The 11,397-nt window shown below is 39.6% G+C and overlaps 1 non-coding gene across 1 annotated transcript; it reads right to left on the bottom strand.

Annotated features, from left to right (window-relative positions):
• Window positions 1-262: 262 nt before the first annotated feature.
• On the bottom strand, window positions 263-370 carry LOC148568582 (small nucleolar RNA R71). The gene has a single exon (XR_015881867.1). It is a non-coding gene; the product is annotated as a small nucleolar RNA R71 (small nucleolar RNA).
• Window positions 371-11,397: the final 11,027 nt, after the last annotated feature.

Raw genomic sequence — 11,397 nt, 5'->3', positions numbered from 1 at the left:
TTCTTTGATGCAACAGAATTGCAAGTTTCATGGACTTCCATCAGAAGATCCTTTTCTGTTCTTAACTGAATTCTTGCAAATCTGTGATACTGTTAAGACCAATGGGGTTGATCCTGAGGTCTACAGGCTTATGCTTTTCCCGTTTACTGTAAGAGACAGAGCTAGAATATGGTTGGACTCTCAACCTAAAGATAGTCTGAACTCTTGGGATAAGCTGGTCATAGCTTTCTTAGCCAAGTTCTTTCCTCCTCAAAAGCTTAGCAAGCTTAGAGTGGATGTTCAAACCTTCAAACAGAAAGAAGGTGAATCCCTCTATGAAGCTTGGGAGAGATACAAGCAATTGACCAAAAAATGTCCTTCTGACATGCTTTCAGAATGGACCATCCTGGATATATTCTATGATGGTCTATTTGAATTATCAAAGATGTCATTGGACCATTCTGCAGGTGGATCCATTCACCTAAAGAAAATGCTTGCAGAAGCTCAGGAACTCATTGACATGGTTGCAAATAACCAGTTCATGTACACTTCTGAAAAGGAATCCTGTGAGTAATGGGACGCCTCAGAGGAAGGGAGTTCTTGAAATTGATACTCTGAATGTCATATTGGCTCAGAATAAAATATTAACTCAGCAAGTCAATATGATTTCTCATAGTCTGAATGGATTGCAAGCTACATCCAACAATACTAAAGAAGCATCTTCTGAAGAAGAAGCTTATGATCCTGAGAACCCTACAATAGCAGAGGTGAATTACATGGCAGAACCCTATGGAAACACCTATAATCCCTCATGGAGAAATCATCCAAATTTCTCTTGGAAGGATCAACAAAAGCCTCAACAAGGCTTTAATAATGGTGGAAGAAACAGGTTTAGCAATAGCAAGCCTTTTCCATCATCCTCTCAGCAACAGACAGAGAATTCTGAGCAGAATCCATCTAGCTTAGCAAATATAGTCTCTGATCTATCTAAGGCCACTCTAAGCTTCATGAATGAAACAAGGTCCTCCATTAGAAATTTAGAGGCACAAGTGGGCCAACTGAGTAAAAGAGTCACTGAAACTCCTCCTAGTACTCTCCCAAGCAATATAAAAGAGAATCCAAAAAGAGAGTGCAAGGTCATAACCTTACTTGGTGTGGTCGAACCCAGAGAGGAGGGGAAGGACGTGAATCCTAGTGAGGAAGACCTCCTGGGACGTTCACTGACCAATAAGGAGTTTCCCTTTGAGGAACCAAAGGAATCTGAGGCTCATCTAGAGACCATAGAGATTCCATTGAACCTCCTTTTACTATTCATGAGCTCTGATGACTATTCTTCCTCTGAAGAGGATGAAGACATCATTGAAGAGTAGGTTGCTAAATATCTAGGAGCCATCATGAAGTTGAATGCCAGTTTATTTGGTAATGATACTTGGGAGGATGAACCCCCCTTGTTCACCAATGAACTAAGTGCATTGATAAGGCAGATATTGCCTCACAAGAAACCGGATCCCTGAAAGTTCTTCATACCTTGTACCATAGGCACCATGATCTTTGAGAAGGCTCTGTGTGACCTTGGGTCAGGGATAAACCTCATGCCACTCTCTGTAATAGAGAAACTGGGAATCTATGAGGTACAAGCTGCAAGAATCTCACTAGAGATGGCAGATAAATCAATGAAACAGGCTTATGGATTAGAAGAGGACTTGTTAGTAAAAGGTTGAAGGCCTTTACATCCCTACTGATTTCATAATCCTAGACACTAGGAAGGATGAGGATGAATCCATCATCCTTGGAAGACCCTTCCTAGCCACAACAAAAGCTGTGATTGATGTGGACAGAGGAGAGTTGGTCCTTCAACTGAATGAGGACTACCTTGTATTTAAGACTCAAGGTTCTCCTTCTGTAACTATGGAGAGGAAGCATGAAAAGCTTCTCTCACTGCAGAGTCAACCAAAGTCCCCACAGTCAAACTCTAAATTTGGTGTTGGGAGGCCACAACCAAACTCTAAGTTTGGTGTTGAACCCCCACATTTAAACTCTAAGTTTGGTGTTGGGAGGTCGCAACAATGCTCTGAACATCTGTGAGGCTCCATGAGAGCTCACTGTCAAGCTATTGACAGTAAAGAAGCACTTGTTGGGAGGCAACCCAATGTTATTTATTTATATCTATTTATTTTCCATTGCTATTTTATGTTTTCTTTAGGTTGATGATCATGTGAAGTCACAAAAACTACTGAAAAATCAAAAACAGAATGAAAAACAGCATTAAAAATAGCTCACCCTAGAGGAAGAGCTTACTGGCGTTTAAACGCCAGTAAGAAGCATCAAACTGGCGTTTAACGCCAGAAAGAAGCATCAAGCTGGCGTTAAACGCCCAAAACAAGCACCAGACTGGCGTTTAACGCCAAAACAGAGCATCAAGTTGGCGTTTAACGCCAAGAAAGGGAGAAAAGCTGGCGTTTAACGCCAGAAACAAGCAGCAGTCTGGCGTTAAACGCCAGGATTGCACTCTAAGGGCGTTTTTGCACGCCTTAATAGAGCAGGGATGCTAAGTCCTTGACCCCTCAGGATCTGTGGACCCCATAGGATCCCCACCTACCCCACTTCTTCTTCTCTCTTCTTCACACCTTTTCATAACACTCTTCCCCAAATACCCTTCACCAATCACCTCATTCACTTTTCCCAAAAATACCACTACCTCCAAATTCAAAATCCTTTCCCTCCCAAACCTAACCCTAATACACGAAACCTAACCCTCCGCCCACCCCTATATAAACCCCTCACCACTCCTTCATTTTCACACATTTTAACCACTACTTCTACCCCTTGACCGAACCACATATCTCCCTCCATCTCCTCTATTTTCTTCTTCTTCTACTACTTTCTTTCTTATTTTGCTCGAGGACGAGCAAACCTTTTAAGTTTGGTGTGGTAAAAGCATTGGTTTTTGTTTTTCCATAACCTTTAATGGCACCTAAGGCCAGAGAAACCTCAAGAAAGAGGAAAGGGAAGGCAATTGCTTCCAACTCTGAGTCATGGGAGATAGAGAGATTCATCTCAAAGGTCCATCAAGACCACTTCTATGAAGTTATGGCCAAGAAGAAGGTGATCTCTGAGGTCCCAACAAAATTATTGGGAGCAAATCAACACCTCCTTAGGAGAATTGAGTTCCAACATGGGACAACTAAGGATGGAGCACCAAGAGCACTCCATCCTCCTCCATGAGATTAGAGAAGATCAAAAAGCTATGAGGGAGGTGCAACAAAGGAAGAGACATAGAGGAGCTCAAGAGCACCATTGGTTCTTCAAGAGGAAGAAGATGCCACCCTCACTAAGGTGGACCCGTTCCTTAATCTCCTTGTTCTTATTTTCCTATTTTTCGGTTTCTGAGCCTTATGTTTTAATTATGTTTGTGTCTTTACTATATGATCATTAGTGTTTAAGTGTCTATGAGCTATGAATGTCCTATGAATCCATCACCTCTCTTAATTGAAAAATGTTCTAAAAACAAAAGAACAAGAAGTACATGGTTTCGAATTCATCCTTGAAATTAGTTTAATTATTTTGATGTGGTGACAACACTTTTTGTTTTCTGAATGAATGCTTGAACAGTGCATATGTCTTTTGAATTTTTTGTCTATGAATGTTAAAATTGTTGGCTCTTGAAAGAATGATGAAAAAGGAGAAATGTTATTTGATGATCTGAAAAATCATAAAAATGATTCTTAAAGCAAGAAAAAGTAGTGAATAGAGAAAAGCTTGCGGAAAAAAAAGAGAAGGCAAAAAAAAAAAAAGAAAAAGAAAAAAAAAAGAAGCAAGCAGAAAAAGTCAATAGCCCTTAAAACCAAAAGGCAAGGGTAATAAAAAGGATCCAAGGCTTTGAGCATCAGTGGATAGGAGGGCCCAAAGGAATAAAATCCTGGCCTAAGCGGCTAAACCAAGCTGTCCCTAACCATGTGCTTGTGACGTGAAGGTGTCAAGTGAAAAGCTTGAGACTGAGCGGTTAAAGTCGAGGTCCAAAGCAAAAACAGAGTGTGCTTAAGAACCCTGGACACCTCTAAATTGGGGACTTTAGCAAAGCTGAATCACAATCTGAAAAGGTTCACCCAATTTTGTGTCTGTGGTATTTATGTATCCAGTGGTAATACTGGAAAACAAAGTGCTTAGGGCCATGGCCAAGACTCATAAAGTAGTTGTGTTCAAGAATCAACATACTGAACTAGGAGAATCAATAACACTATCTGAATTCTGAGTTCCCATAGATGCCAATCATTCTAAACTTCAAAGGATAAAGTGAGATGCCAAAACTGTTCAGAGGCAAAAAGCTACTAGTCCCGCTCATCTAATTGGAGCTAAGTTTCATTGATATTTGGAATTTATAGTATATTCTCTTCTTTTTATCCTATTTGATTTTCAGTTGCTTGGGGAAAAGCAACAGTTTAAGTTTGGTGTTGTGATGAGCGGATAATTTATACGCTTTTTAGAATTGTTTTTACATAGTTTTTAGTATGATTTGATTAGTTTTTAGTATTTTTTTATTAGTTTTTAATTAAAAATTACATTTTTGGAATTTACTATGAGTTTGTGTGTTTTTATGTGATTTCAGGTAATTTCTGGTTGAAATTGAGGGACTTGAGCAAAAATATGATTCACAGACTGAAGAAGGACTGCAGATGCTGTTGGATTTTGAGCTCCCTACACTCAAAGTGGATTTTCTGGAGCTACCAAAACCCAAATGCCGCGCTCTTAATTGCGTCGGAAAGTAGACATCCAGGGCTTTCCAGCAATATATAATAGTTCATGCTTTGCCCAAGTTTAGACGATGCAAACTGGCATTTAACGCCAGCTTTCTGCCCTATTCTGGCGTTAAACGCCAGAAACAAGTTACAAACTGGCGTTCAACTCCAAGGAAGACCTCTACACATGAAAGCTTCAACGCTCAGCCCAAGCACACACCAAGTGGGCCCGGAAGTGGATTTCTGTATCATTTACTCATTTCTGTAAACCCTAGTAACTAGTTTAGTATAAATAGGACTTTTTACTATTGTATTTACATCTCTGGTTAGTCTTTGACTAATTTTATGTTCTGAGATCATGTTTAGGGGGCTGGCCATTCGGCCATGCCTGGACCTTGTTCTTATGTATTTTCAACGGTAGAGTTTCTACACACCATAGATTAAGGTGTGGAGCTCTGCTGTTCCTCATGAATTAATGCAAAGTACTATTGTTTTTCTATTCAACTCAAGGCTATTTCTTCTCTAAGATATTCATTCACACACAAGAACATGATGAATGTGATGATTATGTGACGCTCATCACCATTCTCACTTATGAACGCGTGCCTGATAAACACTTCCGTTCTACATGAAAGCAAGCTTGAATGCATATCTCTTAGCCTCCTGATCTACGATCAGAGTCTTCGTGGTATAGGCTAGAATTATTGGCGGCCATTCTTGAGATCCAGAAAGTCTAAACCTTGTCTGTGGTATTTCGAGTAGGATCTGGGAAGGGATGGCTATGACGAGCTTCAAACTCGCGAGTGCTGGGCGTAGTGACAGACTGGTGCACGAATTGTAAATCACACTTTTCACAACTCGTACCACTAACCAGCAAGTGCACTGGGTCGTCCAAGTAATACCTTACGTGAGTAAGGGTCGATCCCACGGAGATTGTCGACTTGAAGCAAGCTATGGTTATTTTGTAATTCTTAGTCAGGAAATCAATGATAAGAGTGATTATATTTATAAAGAGTAAAAAGCATAAATTAAATAGTACTTGTTATGCAGTAATGGAGAATATGTTGGAGTTTTGGAGATGCTTTATCTTCTGAATCTCTACTTTTCCTCTGTCTTCTTCTTCACGCACACAAGGTTCCTCCTATGGCAAGCTGTGTGTTGGTGGATCACCGTTGTCAATGGCTACCATCCGTCCTCTCAGTAAAAATGGTCCAGGTGCGCTGTCACCGCACGGCTAATCATCTGTCGGTTCTCAATCATGTCGGAATAGGATCTATTGATCCTTTTGCGTCTGTCACTACGCCCAACACTCGCGAGTTTGAAGCTCGTCACAGTCATTTAATCCTTGAATCCTACTCGGAATACCACAGACAAGGTTTAGACTTTCCGGATTCTCAGGAATGCTGCTAATGGATTCTAGCTTATACCACGAAGATTCTGATTAAGGAATCCAAGAGATACTCATTCAATCGAAGGTAGAACGAAGGTGGTTTTCAGGCACGCGTTCATAAGTTGAGAATGGTGATGAGTGTCACGGATCATCACCTTCTTTATATTGAAGTGCGAATGAATATCTTAGATAGAAACAAGCGTGTTTGAATAAAAAACTGAAATAATTGCATTAATCCATCGAGACACAGTAGAGCTCCTCACCCCTAACAGTGGAGTTTAGAGACTCATGCCATCAAAGAGTACAAAGTTCAGATCTAAAATGTCATGAGGTACAGAATAGATCTCTAAAAGTTGTTTAAATACTAAACTAGTATCCTAGGTTAACAGAAAATGATTAAACTATGATAGATAATGCAGAAATCCACTTCCGGGGCCCACTTGGTGTGTGCTGGGGCTGAGACTTGAGCTTTACACGTGCCTAGGATATTTCTGGAGTTAAACGCCAGGTTGTAACCTATTTTGGGCGTTTAACTCCAATTTGTAACCTATTTCTGGCGTTTAATGCCAGAATAGGACAGAGAACTGGCGTTGAATGCCAGTTTGCATCATCTAAACCCGGGCAAAGTATGGACTATTATATATTTCTGGAAAGCCCTAGATGTCTACTTTCCAAAGCAATTGAGAGCGTGCCATTTGAACTCCTGTAGCTCCAGAAAATTCAATTTGAGTACAGGGAGGTCAGAATCCAACAGCATCTGCAGTCCTTTTTCAGCCTCTAAATCAGATTTTTGCTCAGGTCCCTCAATTTCAGCCAGAAAATATCTGAAATTACAAAAAGACACACAAACTCATAGTAAAGTCCATAAATGTGATTTTTATTTAAAAACTAATAAAAATATACTAAAAACTAGCTAAATCATACTGAAAACTATGTAAAAACAATGCCAAAAAGCGTATAAATTATTCACTCATCACAACACCAAACTTAAATTGTTGCTTGTCCCCAAGCAACTGAAAATCAAATAGGATAAAAAGAAGAGAATATACTATAAATTCCAAAATATCAATGAAACTGAGCTCCAATCAGATGAGCGGGACTAGTAGCTTTTTGCCTCTTGAATAGTTTTGGCATCTCACTTTATCCATTGAAGTTAAGAATGATTGGCATCTATAGGAACTTAGATTTTAGATAGTATTATTGATTTTTCTAGTTTAGTATGTTGATTCTTGAACACAACTACTTTATGAGTTTTGGCTGTGGCCCTAAGCACTTTGTTTTCCAGTATTACCACCGAATACATAAATGCCACAGACACAAAACTGGGTGAACCTTTTCAGATTGTGACTCAGCTTTGCTAGAGTCCCCAGTTAGAGGTGTCCAGGGTTCTTAAGCACACTCTGTTTTTGCTTTGAATCTTGACTTTAACCACTCAGTCTCAAGCTTTTGGCTTGACACCTTCACGCCACAAGCACATGGTTAGGGACAGCTTGGTTTAGCCGCTTCGGCCAGGATTTTATTCCTTTAGGCCCTCCTATCCACTGATGCTCAAAGCCTTGGATCTTTTTTATTACCCCTGCCTTTTGGTTTTAAGGGCTATTGGCTCTTTGCTCTTGCCTTTTGGTTTAAAGAGCTTTTGGGTTTTTCTGCTTGCTTTTTCTTTTTCTTCCCCCTTTTTTTTCGCCATATTTTTTTTCGCAAGCTTTTGTATTCACTGCTTTTTGTTGCTTCAAGAATCAATTTTATGATTTTTCAGATTATCAATAACATTTCTTCTTTTTCATCATTCTTTCAAGAGCCAACATATTTAACATTCATAAACAACAAATTCAAAAGACATATGCATTGTTCAAGCATTCATTCAGAAAATAAAAAGTATTGTCACCACATCAAAATAATTAAACTAGTTTCAAGGATGAATTCGAAACCATGTACTTCTTGTTCTTTTGTAATTAAAACATTTTTTTATTTAAGAAAGGTGATGGATTCATAAGATGTTCATAACTTTAAGGCATAGACTCTGATCTTTATTTATTATTTATTGGAAATAATATAAATTAGGCATAAAAGCAGACACTTAGCAATAAAAGAAAAAAAACTAAAGACATAAAGACAAATGACTCTAATTTTAATGCTCATAAACTCTTAAAATAGATAAAAGGTTATCACAGAGTTAGGACTCAACAACCTTTGCTTTGGGAGGTAGATGCCTCTTTAGTCTGTGGATTGCTTGGCCCTTCAAGAGATAGCTTCTAGCGCTTCAGTTCTTTCAGTTCACGCCCTTGCTCTTCTTGTTCCCTAAGCAGCTTGCAGAGCATGCTGTTTTGATTTTGATGTTCTTCCTTTAGTTGATCCATAGCTTCTTGCAACTTGGTGATAGATGCTTCTAGGCGCCCCCAGTATTCAAATTGAGGAATTTCCGGGAGGAACTCCTGTGCTCTCCACTTGATGGGATCGTCCTGCACTTGTCCTTCCATTGACTTTTTGGTGATTGGTTGCTCAACTGAAATATACTCATCTACTCCCATCTTTACTCCAACATCTTTACATAACAGTGAGATCAAGCTTGGATAAGCCAATTTGGCATCTTTGGAGTTCTTGTTTGAAATTTTGTAAAGCTCACAAGAAATCAGCTGATGAAATTTCACTTCTTTTTCCAGCATAATGCAATGGATCATCACTGCTCTTTTGATGGTGACTTCAGAGTGGTTGCTAGTGAGCAGTGTAGAGTGCCCAATAAAGTCCAGTCAACCTCTGGCGACTGGTTTGAGATCTCCTCTTTTGAGTTGGTTTGGGACACCCTTTGTGTTGGTTGTCCATTTGGCTCCAGGGAGGCATATGTCCTCTAAGATTTTGTCCAAGCTCTGATTTGGTCTCATCATTCTCCTATTAAAGGAGTCTGGGTCATCTTGCAGTTGAGGCGGCTTGAAGATCTCCCTTATTTTGTCAGGGTGGGTGTGAACAATCTTTCCTCTGACCAGAGTTCGATAATCATAGAATGCGGTTCTAGCTATTCTCTGCCTGTCTGTTTGCCATAGTTTAGAGTAGTATTCATGTACCATGTTTCTTCCCACCTTTGTTTCAGGATTAGCTAGGACTTTCTAGCTCCTGTTTTGAATTTGTTCTTGGATCTCCAGATATTCGTCTTCTTTTAGATCGAATTTAACTTCCGGGATCACTGACCTTAGACCCATTATTTTGTAGTAATGGTCTAAATGTTCTTTGGTTAAGAACTAACCTTGATTCCAAAGTGGTTTTGGAATATTCTCTTTCTTGCCTCTTGAGTTGGTTTGTTTTCCCTTAGGAGCCATGATCTTGGTGGGTATTGGCTTAGTGATCATGGATAAACACACTAAACTTAGAGGTTTTCTTGTCCTCAAGCAAAATAAAAGAAAGGAGAGGGATAGAGGGAGAGCCAAGTTCGAATTATGGAAGAGAGGGGGAGGCCGAACGAGGATTTAAAGGGAAGGGGGTGGGTTTTCGAAAATCTTTTAAAAAGATATGATAGAAAATGTGATTTGGAAAAGATAAGTAAGATAGGAAAAGATGTAATTTAAAATTGAAAAGATATGAAAGATATTTGAAAAAGATAGATTTTTTCTAAAAATATTGTGAAGATTTGAAAAAGATATTGATGAGTTTGAAAAAAAGAATTTTGAAAAAGATAGATTTGTTTTGAAAAAGATTTGAGAAGAGGTTGAAGAAGAATTGAGAAAGATTTAATTTTAGGATTAAGATATTTTAAAAATTTTTGGAAAAAAAAGTTTGAAAAAAGAAAGTATGGAACATGTTTATACAAGAACTTCCTCCCCTCCACAATCCTGGTGTTAAACGCCCAACTGCTGCTTGTTTTGGGCGTTTAACGCCCATCTGTAGCCTCTTTTGGGCATTTAACGCCCAGCTGTTGCTTCTGGTTGGCGTTAAACGCCAGAAATCTTTCATCACTGGGCGTTAAACGCCCAGAATGGTGCCCATTCTGGCGTTTAACGCCCAATTATACGTCTTACTGGCGTTTTCTTGCCAGTGAGCTCCTTCTCCTTGTTTTGCATTCTAAATCCTTCTGTAACCCTGTGAACTTATGCAATTGATTCTTTACCTTGAAGATTATTTATATTAAACTTGTATATTTAAAAATAAATAAATAAATAAAAAGCTTTGCTAATGGCTGGGTTGCCTCCCAGCAAGTGCTTCTTTATTGTTGTTAGCTGGACCTTGCTGAGCTTTTAATCTAGCCTTAGCCTTGAGCACTCTTGCTCAACATTGCCTTCAAGATAATGCTTGATTCTCTGTCCATTAACAATAAACTTTTTATTAGAATCAATGTCTTGAAGCTCCATATAGCCATATGGTGACATACTTGTAATCACATATGGCCCCCTCCACCGGGATTTCAGTTTCCTGGGGAATAGCCTGAGCCTAGAGTTAAACAGTAGAACCTTCTGTCTTGGTTCAAAGACTCTAGATGAAAGCTTTCTGTCATGCCACCTTTTTACTTTCTCTTTGTAAAGCTTGGCATTTTTGAAAGCAGTGAGTCTGAATTCCTCTAGTTCATTTAGCTGGAGCAACCTTTTTTCTCCAGCTAGTCTGGCATCAAAGTTTAAGAATCTGGTATCCCAATAGGCCTTATGTTCCAGTTCCACGGGCAGATGGCAGGCCTTACCATACACAAGCTGGTATGGAGAGGTCCCTATAGGAGTCTTGAATGCTGTTCTGTACGTCCACAGAGCATCATCCAAGCTTCTCGCCCAATCCTGTCTACGGGTACTTACAGTCCATTCCAAGATTCTTTTTAGTTCTCTATTAGAGACTTTAGCTTGCCCGTTTGTCTGTGGATGATATGGAGTTGCCACCTTGTGACTAATTCCATACCGGACCATAGCAGAGTAAAGCTGTTTGTTGCAGAAGTGAGTGCCCCCATCACTAATTAGTGCTCTAGGGACACCAAACCTGCTGAAGATATATTTCTGGAGGAACTTCAGCACTGTCTTAGTATCATTAGTGGGTGTGGCAATGGCCTCTACCCATTTGGATACATAGTCGACTGCAACCAGAATATAAGTGTTTGAGTATGATGGTGGGAAAGGCCCCATGAAGTCAATACCCCATACATCAAACAACTCAATCTCTAAGATTCCTTGTTGAGGCATGGCATAACTATGAGGCAGATTACCAGATCTCTGGCAACTGTCACAGTTACGTACAAACTCTCGGGAATCTCTATAGAGGGTAGGCCAGTAGAAGCCACATTGGAGGACCTTGATGGCTGTTCGCTCACCTCCGAAATGACCTCCA

This window comes from Arachis ipaensis, chromosome B4 (assembly GCF_059453495.1).
Source record: "Arachis ipaensis isolate K30076 ecotype BB chromosome B4, ASM5945349v1, whole genome shotgun sequence".
Classification (NCBI taxonomy): domain Eukaryota; kingdom Viridiplantae; phylum Streptophyta; class Magnoliopsida; order Fabales; family Fabaceae; genus Arachis; species Arachis ipaensis.
The sequence above is the reverse complement of the archived record's forward strand: the minus strand, read 5'-3'. Positions and strand labels throughout refer to the sequence as shown.